Source organism: Oncorhynchus clarkii, chromosome 19, assembly GCF_045791955.1.
Source record: "Oncorhynchus clarkii lewisi isolate Uvic-CL-2024 chromosome 19, UVic_Ocla_1.0, whole genome shotgun sequence".
Taxonomy (NCBI): domain Eukaryota; kingdom Metazoa; phylum Chordata; class Actinopteri; order Salmoniformes; family Salmonidae; genus Oncorhynchus; species Oncorhynchus clarkii.
In genome coordinates this window covers 16,391,275-16,404,877 of record NC_092165.1, presented here as the reverse complement: position 1 = coordinate 16,404,877, position 13,603 = coordinate 16,391,275, and the positions used below count along the sequence as shown (strand labels likewise).

General features: G+C 46.4%; 1 pseudogene; it reads right to left on the bottom strand.

Moving 5' to 3' along the window:
• Window positions 1-642: 642 nt before the first annotated feature.
• On the bottom strand, window positions 643-11,541 carry LOC139374415 (tudor domain-containing protein 7A-like; annotated as a pseudogene).
• Window positions 11,542-13,603: the final 2,062 nt, after the last annotated feature.

Below are 13,603 nucleotides of genomic sequence, written 5' to 3'. Positions count from 1 at the left end.
CTCCCCAATGACCTGTGACACTCTGGCAGATCTTTGTGACCTGTGGAATAAGTGAAAGGGATACCAACAGTTATATGCTACAGGCAGTGCTGTACATAATTTCAGCGTATGTGATAGACTCTGGCAGAGTTCTACCTGTGCGGGATAAGAAAAGGATACCACAACAGTCTTATGCGTTCGGGCGGTACTCAGCTCCTCTGGGAAGTCAGCCATGTCGGTGTGGACCCAGATGTCTGTCTCCTCTGAAATGGGGCCTGGTCAAAAGCAGTGCACTACGTAAGGAATAGGGTGCCCTTTCAGATGCAACCAGTGACTTTGCGTTATACTTTTTTAAATATATGTCGCTACTGGCTATTTATGTAGTTTTGTCATTCTCAAATAAATTCAATAAATGAATCCACCTTCCTGTCCCAGGGACGCTCCGCCTCCACCACACACTCCACCTGGGCCACCAGGGGCTTCTTCTCCAACAGTTATATTGCCTCAGCCATGTGAAAACAAAACCAAACAAAGCCCATAAATCAGCGAGGACTAAAAACACAATGAAGTCAGACTTCATTCCGGAGACAAGTGTGTGACTGGCTTTTTTCATTTGTATAAAATCAAAAAAACTGTGAGGCCTCCAGGCCCTAATCTGTCCACTCACTTATGGTCCGCCTTGACCTGGCCTTTCTGTTCATCTCCGGGCCCCGGCGTCTCCTCCCTCTGGTTGGTGTAAAGGACCATCTCTCCCATCAGCTTGTACGGGTCCCGAGTTTGATTTGACACATTTCAAAATGTACTGAACACAAATATAAAAACGCAACATGCAAGAGTTCCAGTTCATATGAGGAAAATCGGTCAATGAAATGAATTCATTAGGCCCTAATCTATGGATTTCACATGACTGGGAATACAGATATGCATCTGTTGGTGAGATACCTTTTAAATAAAAAAAAGTGGGCTTTTCTTTTTTTACCCCCTTTTTCTCCCCAATTTCGTGGTATTCAATTGTTAGTAGCTACTATCTTGTCTCATCGCTACAACTCCCGTACGGGCTCGGGAGAGACGAAGGTCGAAAGCCATGCGTCCTCCAAAGCACAACCCAACCAAGCCACACTGCTTCTTAACACAGCGCGCATCCAACCCGGAAGCCAGCCACACCAATGTGTCGGAGGAAACACCGTGCACCTGGCGACCTTGGTTGGCGCGCACTGCCCCCGGCCCGCCACAGGAGTCGCTGGTGTGCGATGAGACAAGGATAATAATACAAGGACATAATAAAATATATACTGCTATAGTCATTGTTTTTTGAACTTTTAATTCTCCCTGACTGTCTGGCTTTTATTTTGATGATTGTCGGTCTTCAAAGATTATATTTAAAAAATGATAAAGCACGGTTATCTTTTCTACATACTTTATATGTGGTTTTAGTCTTAGTTCACAATGAAAGCAATATATGTTTTACAGTTTGACAGAGAAATCGCTGTCACGGGAGTTCAACAATACGGACTGAAACATACAAAACATATCCAAATACACGTCATCGCCAAGACTAAACAAAATCAATGTCTAAGACTAAGCTACGCCATTAACCATTTCTCTTCAGAGTCCCAAATGGCACCCTTTTCCCTTACATAGTGCGCTACTTTTGTGCAAATGTAGTGCACCATGTAGGGAATTAGGGTGCCATTTGGGACGCAGTCATTGACAGCTCTCTTGAACTGGTTACCTGCCACGGCTGCAGCACAAAGTGTCCCGGGTGACAGGCCACAGACACGTAGACGTCCATGTTCTGGCCCGCCTGGGGAAGCTCCATGAGAGGGGTCAGCGCCAGCTGCTTCTCTCCCCAAGCGCAGGTGACCAAAGTGGGGGTGAGCACTTTTGACGTGTCCCCGGCACCCTCCAGAGGGCTGGGGGTCTTGGTGGAGACAGGGATAGGGTTGCAGGCTGGGCTTTCGAGGGTAAACTGATCCACCATGTTGGCGACCATGGTGTCGAGGAAACTGGGGGTAGGGAGGCCGTCCCTCTGGGGTCCGGGGAAGGCGGGGTGCTTCCATAGGTCAGAGGTCACCATCTGGTGGTTAACACTGTTGGTGACATCCTCGGAGCCCTGAGAGGTAAACAGGTAGATGTGCACCAGCTTGGCCTCGTCCAGCTTCAAGCTCTATAGAAAAGGAGAGGGATAAAAATGCTTGGAGATCAACATGACATAGGAGAATCAATAACATTTCATTTTAAAGTTCAGCTGGAAGATCTACAGCGAATAGAGGAAAGGAGGGAGAGGGTTAGAAACCTTGAAGATCTAACAGTACAGAAAGAAAATCAATCGAAAACATGTTTCTTTTTCCTTTTTCAAAGTGCTTTTAACTAAAGGGGAAGAGAGGGTTGAAATCAGTCCAAGTTAGAGCCTTTCATCTTGTCTTTTTTGGACATCCAGTGTGCCTACTTTCAGTTCGTGTCTTTTGAAAGCTGATGAAAGCTATGCTAATGAGGACAACTCTGTGGCCCAATTCTTTCATTGCGCCAGCTGTGGATCACACCTGCTTCTAAATGTCCAATCAACTCTCATCCGTCTATGCTTCACTTTTTCAAGCATCATATTGCTGCTCTTGAAGCAAGCAAATTCAATAGTTTTGTTTAAAGTGTGCCTACTGCAATTTCTTCCCAAATTACATTCTGAACCAGCTGTTCAGCTAGCTGTTACCACACCTGTAGTACAAAAACAGTTGACACAGTGCATTCAGAAAGTATTCAGACCCCTTGACTTTTTCCACATTGTGTCATGTGACAGCCTTATTCTAAAATTGATTAAATTGCCCCCCCCCCCCCCCCCCCTCATCAATCTACACACAATATCCCATAATGACAAATCAAAAACAGCTTTTTAGAAATACTGAAGAATGGCTTCCATCTGGCCACTACCATAAATGCCTGATTGGTGGAGTGCTGCAGAGATGGGAGTCCTTCCAGAAGGACAACCATCTCCACAGAGGAACTGTGGAGCTCTGTCAAAGTTACCATCGGGTTCTTGGTCACCTTGGTCCCGGACTAACTGATTGCTCAGTTTGACCAGGCGGTGTCGTGGAGAATCGTCTCAGAAATATAACACTCTTACAAGAACTTGTGAATTCAATATACACTTTAATACAAAGTAGCAAAACTGAGCCCTTCCATGGAAGGACCCTATCACAAACATAACAGGGCCGAGCCCCTCCATGGAAGGACCCTATCACAAACATAACAGGGCCGAGCCCCTCCATGGAAGGTTTCTATCACAAACATAACAGGGCCGAGCCCCTCCATAGAAAGAGACTAAATTCTCATATTACAGAGTCCTGCCTTTATAGGATTCTGTCTTTGCATAACATATAGAGTCCCCTCCCTCTATATGAAAATAGCTTCCCTTGACCTTTTATTATTTTCTTCTCATCTCAGAGCTAGTTCACACCCACTAACGCCCATATCTTTTTTTGGTTAGGTTATAACGATGGTAGAACCCTTTTCACGTCCTAAAAATAATGTATGTATTGCATGCTTATGTTTCACGTGTTAGTCATCAGTTATCTTGCTTCCATCTTTCTTCCTGTATCCTTCTGACCATAGTACGTCCAGCTGTCATAAATATTCGTATGGTCTTGGTTAATGTACTCTTTCAAAAATAGAGTATAACCTGGGTGGCATATGGCCTGGGTGTCATCTTTGTCACACCCACTGCCGGTGTGCCATAGAGCAAGGCCATTAACCCCATAATGTGCTCCACTCTGAGGCTGACCCTATGCTGCTCCCAGCAAGTCAGAGACAGAGCGAGACAGAAAGAGAGAGAGATGGAAAAAGAGATGGCGACAGAAGCGTGAGGGAGCGAGAGAGAAATGAAGAAAGAGATGGAGATAGAAGCGTGAGGGAGCGAGAGAGAAATTGAGAAAGAGATGGCGACAGAAGCGTGAGGGAGCGAGAGAGAAATGGAGAAAGTGATGGCGACAGAAGCGTGAGGGAGCGAGAGAGAAATGGAGAAAGAGATGGCGACAGAAGCGTGAGGGAGCGAGAGAGAAATGGAGAAAGAGATGGCGACAGAAGCGTGAGGGAGCGAGAGAGAAATGGAGAAAGAGATGGTGACAGAAGCGTGAGGGAGAGAGAGCTGGAGAGAGAAAAGAGAGCGGGAAAGAGAGATGGAAAAAGAGCGAAAGCGATTAAAATCAACCTCTTGCCCCATATTACATCCCAGAGGTACTTAGATATGAGAGGATCCCTGAAGGATAAAGACAGCAGATTAAACACACAGGAATGTGGAATACCACTAACTGTGGTGACGTGTCACGTGTAAATAAACATTACATTTAGCTAACTGCTTGTATTCTCCATCACACAAATCCCAACTCGCCTTTCCAACGAATCCTTTTCAGTAGACACATCGTAGTTGCAACGCTCAGAAGAAATGGGGGAAATGGGAGTTGAACTTGGTTACCAGCTAGTAGACAGGTAGCCAGCCGCCTGGAAGGGCAGCTTGAGGAAGTCTTTCTGCAGCTCCAATAGTGTGGTTCTACTGAGGACCTCAGAGAAGCCATGTTCCACCTAGTACACCTGTAGAGCAACAAGACAGTCTGGTTATAAACAGGGCCTTGAACTCTCTGTGGACTGAAAACCTACAAGGCACAGTCTTCTAGTAGTACACCTGCATGGCTGGTTACTGGGCTAGTGGTCCAGGTAAAACACCTGAGGTGCAACAAGACAAGACTGGTTATAAACAGGGCCTTTGAACTCTCTGTGGACTGAAAACCTACAAGGCACAGTCTTCTAGTAGTACACCTGGCTAGTGGTCCAGGTAAAACACCTGAGGGGCAACAAGACAAGACTGGTTATAAACAGGGCCTTTGAACTCTCTGTGGACTGAAAACCTACAAGGCACAGTCTTCTAGTAGTACACCTGGCTAGTGGTCCAGGTAAAACACCTGAGGGGCAACAAGACAAGACTGGTTATAAACAGGGCCTTTGAACTCTCTGTGGACTGAAAACCTACAAGGCACAGTCTTCTAGTAGTACACCTGGCTAGTGGTCCAGGTAAAACACCTGAGGGGCAACAAGACAAGACTGGTTATAAACAGGGCCTTGTAGGTGATGTGGAATGGACACTTTTAAAACTAAGTCTAGCATAGGAAGGGCCAATATTTCCTGCTTCCCATGATTATTATTTCACACTAGACTGTAAAATCCAACTAAAAAGTTTGCGGAAAAGTATCCTTATAAGGCCATTCTTTTATTTTTGTATTTCACCTTTATTTAACCAGGTTGGCTAGTTCTCATTTGCAACTGCGACCTGGCCAAGATAAAGCAAAGCAGTTCAGCACATACAACAACACAGAGTTACACATGGAATAAACAAAACATACAATCAATAATACAGTAGAAAAAGTCTATATACAGCATGTGCATATGAGGTAGGATAAGGGAGGTAAAATCAATAAATAGGCCATGGTGGTGAAAAAAATACAATATAGCAATTAAACACTGGAATGGTAGAATGTGCAGAAGATGTATGTGCAAGTAGAGATACTAGGGTGCAAAGGAGCAAGATAAATAAATAAATACAATATGGGGATGAGGTAGTTGGATGGGCTATTTACAGATGGGCTATGTACAGGTGCAGCAATCTGTGAGCTGCTCTGACAGCTGGTGCTCAAAGCTAGTGAGGGAGATATGAGTCTCCAGTTTTAGTGATTTGTGCAGTTCGTTCCAGTCATTGGCAGCAGAGAACTGGAAGGAGAGACGGCCAAAGGAAGAATTGGCTTTGGGGGTGACCAGTGAGATATACCTGCTGGAGCACTGCTGCTATGGTGACCAGTGAGCTGAGATAAGGCGGGGCTTTACCTAGCAGAGACTTGTAGATGACCTGGAGCCAGTGGGTTTGGCGACGAGTATGAAGCGAGGGCCAGCCAACGAGAGCGTACAGGTCGCAGTGGTGTGTAGTATATGGGGCTTTGGTGACAAAACAGATGGCACTGTGATAGACTACATCCAATTTGTTGAGTAGAGTGTTGGAGGCTATTGTGTAAATGACATCGCCGAAGTCGAGGATCGGTAGGATGGTCAGTTTTACGAGGGTATGTTTGGCAGCATGAGTGAAGGATGCTTTTTTGCGAAATAGGAAGCCAATTCTAGATTTAATTTTGGATTGGAGATGTTTAATGTGAGCCTGGAAGGAGAGTTTACAGTCTAATCAGACACCTAGGTATTTGTAGTTGTCCACATATTCTAAGTCAGAACCTTCCAGAGTAGTGATGCTGGACGGGCAGGCGGGTGCGGGCAGCGATCGGTTGAAGAGCATGCATTTAGTTTTACTTGCATTTAAGAGCAGTTGGAGGCCACGGAAGGAGAGTTGTACGGCATTGAAGCTTGTCTGGAGGTTAGTTAACATAGGGTCCGAAGAAGGGCCAGAGGTATACAGAATGGTGTCGTCTGCGTAGAGGTGAATCAAAGAATCACATCATTGATGTATACAGAGAAGAGAGTCGGCCCGAGAATTGAACCCTGTGGCACCCCCATAGAGACTGCCAGAGGTCCGGACAACAGGCTCTCCGATTTGACACACTGAACTCTATCAGAGAAGTAGTTGGTGAACCAGGCGAGGCAATCATTTGAGAAACCAAGGCTGTTGTCTGACAGGAGGAGCCTCTGAGCACTGAGCTGGCTGTAGACCGTTGTCATGGATTCCTCCATTGCCTCCAGGGCCTGAGAGTAGCCCTCGCCTGTAGCTGAGTATGAAAAGTAAAATCCCCAACATTTCCCAAAAGTTTTCAGGTTTTTCTGAAATCCTGGTTGAAGGATTTCTGGAAACCGCAGGAAATATTGCAGGGGAGGGAATCTTATAAATAGGAAATTAGAGGCTTTAGGTGGCAAAAATGAGCTGAAAAGTTCATGAAATGCCCTCAAAATTGCAACGTCGAAGACGAGCAATTTATCAAAATAAATAATCAAATGACCAAAGAAATAAGCTACCTGAGGATGACCAGGTCGATGCTGCTTGCCTCCACAACCAGCACTGAGGGGAACTCCTCCTTGGGGAGCAGCAGTGGAGGAACCATGTGGGTGCTGTTGAGCTTATAACCCGACGGGGAGGACAGGGTGCTGCTCATCTGCATGTCCAAACAACATACCTTACTACAGTTGTGCCAATGTGTTTTCTACCAGTTTCTTCTATTGGAGTCGGCTCAGGATTGAGAGAGAATCAATTTCAAGAGTCGATTCCCGACTCAGAATCAGAAATGACTCCAATATATCAATATATGATCACCTAAATTAAACAATGAATAAATACAATAATATTTCTGGAGGAGAACAGGCAGCTCTACCTTGGCCTTGTACTCCGTGGCGGGGCCGTAAAGGATGGCCCTATTTTTGTTGTCTGGCATGGGGTACTCCACAGTGCAGATGTCCTGTAAGAGAGACATGTTGGCCAGGATGTCCTCTGGGAAGGGGGGCCTTGAAGGTCTCCTGGTAGGGCGTGAGCCCACAGGCCGTGGCTGTATTTAGACAGCAGCTCCTTCAGTCTGAGGCACGCCTCCGCAGGGATGCTCACCGCTGTAGGGGAAAGGGGGGATAGGGGTGGTGGGGATAGGGGAGCCCATCCATATGGGGGAGGTGAGGGGGGGGGGAGAAAGTGGTAGTTGTGGGCTTCCATGAGGGTGAGGTGGAAGTAGGGTTTCCACAAATTACAGGTGGGTGTAGGGAGGTGGGAAGGAGTGGGCTTCCACAAGGTAGAGGGGGCAGTTGGAGAGGTGGGGGTATGGGTCGGGGAGTGCTTCCACGAGGGGGCCGGTGGAGTGGGCGAGGTCTGACTCTGGTTCAAGGAGGGGCTCTGCAGCGAGTAGAATAGAGGGGCCAGTTTCATTGGGTTGGTGGTGACTGGTTTGACTGGAGCAGTAGTGATGGGTTTAGCTAGGAGGGTTGTCGCTGGTTTGACAGTATAAGGGGCCGTTGCGGGTTTGACTGGTGCGACAGCAAGGCTGGGGGGTTTGGGCTGAGGGGGGTAGACCAGCCTATCTGCTCGATTGGTACTTACGGGCTTCTCAACCTGAAACACAAAGTTTCACTCAATGCATCAAAGTGCATGAAACATCTCAAAACACTACAGGAAAAAGGCGCGACTTTCGAATGTTTCCGAAAATCTGTGGGTGAAAAATAAACTGGTAGCTAGCTATTCTATCATTTCGAAACAATTCCTTTTGTTGCTGATCGAAGGGAAACAAAGATAATATGATTTTCCACTAGAGACTTACTGAGCAGACATGTGTCCAGTTCTCCATGACCGCTTGGCCAGGTAGGTCCTGGTTGTGCATGTTCCGGTACACACAGGGCAGCTTGGACAGCCACAGACCACTGTAGTACTTCTTCAGCACTTCAGAGATCCGACTCTGGACCACCTGGGGGTTGTAGCCTCCCGGCTGAAGGGCTTTGGGCGTCGGAGGAGGAGCAGAGACGTTACTGATGGTAACGGAGGGAGCTGGGAAACAGTAGGATGAATGGACGACACATTATTACATAGTATACCAGCAAGTCATGTTCAGTAGGGTGAAATCGTTTTCAAATGTTTTGTACAGTAACACTACCACCACTAAAGCGTCCAGAGGACAGATGCACTCTTCCTTTTATTTCTTCTTGGTTCTTTTTTAAACTGCACTGTTGGTTTGGGGCTTGTAAAGTAAGCATTTCACCTGTATTGTATTCGGCGCGTGTGGCTAATAAAATGTTATTTGAAACCAGATGGCCTCTACGGGGATACACAGCATACACTTCCTAGGAAGAAATACTCTGTCTTTCGGATTTCAGACAAAATCTCCACTATGAATCTGCTGCTATGGAATTAGCCAAATCTCCAACTGGAGAAAGGAGGGTCCCACTTGAATTACCAGGAGCTTTCTGGGTGGTATTCGAAATGCGATGGTTGACTTCATTCACCAGTCTAGAATGAAAAGGTACATTTCTTGTCTGGCCTGAAGAAAGACAGAGGTAGAGTAATATCTGTTGGTACTATTTGAATGCAGAGAAGACATTTTGCAGTAACGTTACATCAAATGACATTGAATACGATATAACATCACAAACCACCTATGTCTTACACAATGGTTAGTGCCCTCCACACCTCTCATACTAAAACATGTGTTCCTTCCACTCACCTCTCACTCTGTTTCACCTGAGTGATGGACTCCCTGTTCTGACTCTGTAGGGGCCGGAGCAGGGGGGGGGGGGGGGGTTGACCCTCTCATCAATGCCGGCTGTACATCTTCCTGATGTCTTCCCCCAGCGCTGAAGCCTCCACAGGTGTTGTAGCTCCGCGGCCGTTGGGGTCCCATGGAGGTGTAAGGCTGGCTCCAGCCAGAGCGCACTGGAGCACGGTCAGGCTGACGCAGGGACATGCGAGGCTTCTCTGGAGGAAGACAAGGGGAGAGATGGAAGAGGTAGATGTCAGTGATGATAGCATCCTGCTTCCCTTTTTCACTCACTGGTTGTATTAATATGTGCAAAGAATCAGGAGAGAGAGAGACGGAGAGAGAAATATGATTTTGGTCTGAAAGGCCCTTATTCTTAGCTCTTTTTTTATTTTTATTCAAGTTCTCAAAGGAATAGTGAACTGGGCCATCGAGGAAAGACACATTCAGAAAAAGAGCCATTGCCAGATGACACTGACTGTGACAAGGACAGACGAGACCTAGCATAGAACACAAAGTTTGAAGCCAATTTCGACCTCATCTGACAGTTCAGCATCTGGGAGCTGCCAGGCGCCCTCTTGCTGGACTTCTGAAGAGCGACCAGCTGAGTGATGTGGGCCGTTTCTTGACAGACTGCAGCAAAGCACATTTATCTACAGGAGAAATATGGAGAGTACAAGCTCATACAAAGTGACACCTATTGGCTTAAAACTTAAATCTGACTAGCTCAACTCTCCTCAAACTCCAAATCTGTCCTTCCTCCTGAAATGTGTACATCTTCACTTCCCTTCATTAGATTTAAAAGGAAAGTGGCAGGTAGAATGGAAACGGCTGGTATAAGGGTTATGCTGCTTGCTCCCGAGGGGCACAGGCAGATTTTTTTTACTTAGTCGGCTCGGGGATTCAAACCAGCGACGTTTCAGTTACTGGCCCAACACTCTTAACCACTAGGATACCAGACACCCGTTTATTGGGACGAAGGCCTTGCCTCCCCCCATGCAATTCTCCATCCTGACCACAGAGGGGGTACTGCGGAGGAAGCACTCCAGTGAAGGGTAGCCCAGCTTTCGGTCAGGGATGAACTCCCCCGTCAGCAACCTGTATTCCGCCTGATGGACACCCCGTTCTTATTGTCCTGGAGGACAGCCCGGAGCATCTTCTTCATCAGACATCCTGACACCTGGTCAGGAACATAATGAAGAAGACAGCTGTCAGTATCAACACAAAATTACGAATGAACTACTTTGTATTGCGGCGCCATTTTGTTCCTTCTTAAATACAAATAAACAAATGGAGACAATTTAGAATGAATGTTCAATCATTGCGCTAGATAGCTAAGTCAGTTAGGTTCTACAGTCACCAAACACACAATTACCAAGGCCTCAAATATGCTCGCTAAATACTTCAGCTGTAGATATGTAGTTAAGTTAAAGTTACCTCGATATAACCAGCTCAAAAACTATCTAGCTATACGGTTGCCCACTTAGGCTACAGCTTTCCCAGTGTTTGTTGTTAGCCAACCAAACAAAAATGGTGATTGCAGCAAAGATGTTTAGAAGGTTACCAAAGTTTGTTTTGATTGTAAGTTGAACTGGATGACAAAACAGTGGGGCACCTGTCATGGGGGGACGCCGATCTTTGGGCGGTCAAACACGTTTTTCAAAGTAACTTTTCTTATAAACATGCATTGTCCTGAGCTACTGTATCCAATGTCAGTCCTTGCACTATATTACTGTCTACGGGTAACGTTGCTGGCTAAAAAATGCTAGCTAGCTAGCCAACGTCTGCTAATGTTAACTAGCGCCTAGCGGACAAGTTCACAGGAAGTTATTGTAACGAAAGTATCCAAGCTTCAAACTAACGTTAGCTAACTTACATGGCTATTGTTAAAAGTCGCGTGTGGGGCGCCCACGTTCCCTCACGTTCAGGTGGTCAAATGTAATAATTATCAGCATTCGTGGCAGCTTTTAGTAAATATGTGATTTGTTTTATTGTAAGACATTTACATAAATGTAATTATTCACGTTCAAGTCAAAGATACTCAATTACAATCATTAATGCAACCAGAATGTCAACATATTTAAATACACTTGACTGTGGCCTATGTACAGTATGTGTCGCATACTATAGCTGCTGGACATAGTTTGGGGGTAGGAGTGCTGCGATGGGGGGAATGCAGATGATTTATTTTTTTGCAGGTGCTGAAGACTTCTACATCAGTCTGCTAATACAGAACTAGTAAAGGCCCAGTGCACTACTTTTGTGATGTTTAACTATGTAATAACTGAAATGGTCTAGTCGTTCCTTTTTGTAGACACTCTTATCCAGAGCAACTTACGTTTGTATACTGGTCCCCCATGGGAATCAAACCTACAACTAGAGCATTGCCAACAGCATGCTCTACCAACTGAGCCACGTTATTACATCATCACAAACCACTTGATGTCTCAATGTACACAATTATTGTATTGTGCATTGTTTTTCTTCATGGTGATGGAAAGTCTACAGGTACAAACCTAGATGATTATTATTATATATATATATTAAATGTAACCTTAATTTAACAGTCAGTTAAGAACTAATTCTTATTTACAATGACAGCCTACACCAGCCAAACCCAGACAATTGTGTGCCGCCTTATGGGACTCCCAATCACAGCCAGTTGTGATACAGCCTGGACTCGAACCAGGGTGTCTGTTGTGACGCCTCAAGCACTGAGATGCGGTGCCTTAGACCGCTGTGCCACAGCTGCGCCACTCGGGATGACAAGCCTATGTACAATACAGCCATGTACATTTATCTGAAATGGTTTGTAAGGACGGTAAATAAATACTGCAAAGAAAAGGGGTTGTTTTACCACGTTCTTTCGGAGAGATTGGAAACCCAAATTGGTCTACACGGACAAGTTCTGGCCTGGTTTAGATCTTATCTGTCAGAAATATATCAGTTTGTCTCTGTGGATGGCTTGTCTTCTGACAAATCAACTGTAAATCAGTGTTCCTCAAGGTTCCATTTTAGGACCACTATTGTTTTCACTATATACAGTTGAAGTCGGAAGTTTACATAGTCCAGAGTAACGCCGAGGTCCTTCCCAGTTTTATTTGAGATGGCTGTACAACAGTCAAGATTAATTGTCAGATCCAACAGAAGATCTCTTTGTTTCTTAGGACCTAGAACTAGCATCTCTGTTCGAATTTATAAATTTGTAAAACATTTGCCGCCATCCACTTCCTTATGTCTGAAACACAGGGAGGGCAATTTCATATTTTTTGACGAACATATCATATTTCTTTTTTTTGTTTGAATTTTAAACCTTTTTCTCCCCAATTTCGTGGTATCCAATTGTTTAGTAGCTACTATCTTGTCTCGGGAGAGGGCTCGGGAGAGACGAAGGTTGAAAGTCATGCGTCCTCCGATACACAACTCAACCAAGCCGCACTGCTTCTTAACACAGCGCCATCCAACCCGGAAGCCAGCCGCACCAATGTGTCGGAGGAAACACCGTGCACCTGGCAACCTTGGTTAGCACGCACTGCGCCCGGCCCGCCACAGGAGTTGCTGGTGCGCGATGAGACAAGGATTTCCCTACCGGCCAAACCCTCCCGAACCCGGATGACGCTAGGCCAATTGTGCGTCGCCCCACGGACCTCCCGGTCGCGGCCGGTTACGACAGAGCCTGGGCGCGAACCCAGAGTCTCTGGTGGCACAGCTGGCGCTGCAGTACAGCGCCCTTAACCACTGCGCCACCCGCGAGGCCTCAAGGATATTTCAAGGACAGCATTACAATGGCTTGCTCCTACCTATCTTTCCGATTTGGTCCTGCCGTACATACCTACACGTACGCTACGGTCACAAGACACAGGCCTCCTTACTGTCCCTCAGCAACCAGCTGGAGGTAGGGCTTTCTCCTGTAGAGCTCAATTTTTATGGAATGGTCTGCCTATCCATGTGAGAGACGCAGACTTGGTCTCAACCTTTATGTCTTTATTGAAGACTTATCTCTTCAGTCGGTCCTATGATTGAGTGTAGTCTGGTTCGGGGGTGTGAATGTGAACGGAAAGGCACTGGAGCAACGAACCGCCCTTGCTGTCTCTGTCTGGCCGGTTCCCCTCTCTCCACTGGGATTCTCTGCTTCTAACCCTATTACGGGGGCTGAGTCACTGGCTTACTGGTGCTCTTCCATGCCGTCCCTAGGAGGGGTGCGTCACTTGAGTGGGTTGAGTCACTGACGTGATCTTCCTGTCCGGGTTGGCGCACCCCTCGGGTTTGTGCCGTGGGGGAGGTCTTTGTGGGCTATACTTGGCCTTGTCTCAGGGTAGTAGGTTGGTGGTTGAAGATATGTCTCTGGTGGTGTGGTGGCTGTGCCTTGGCAAAGTGGGTGTGGTTATATCCTGCATGTTTGGCCCTGTCTGGGGGTATCC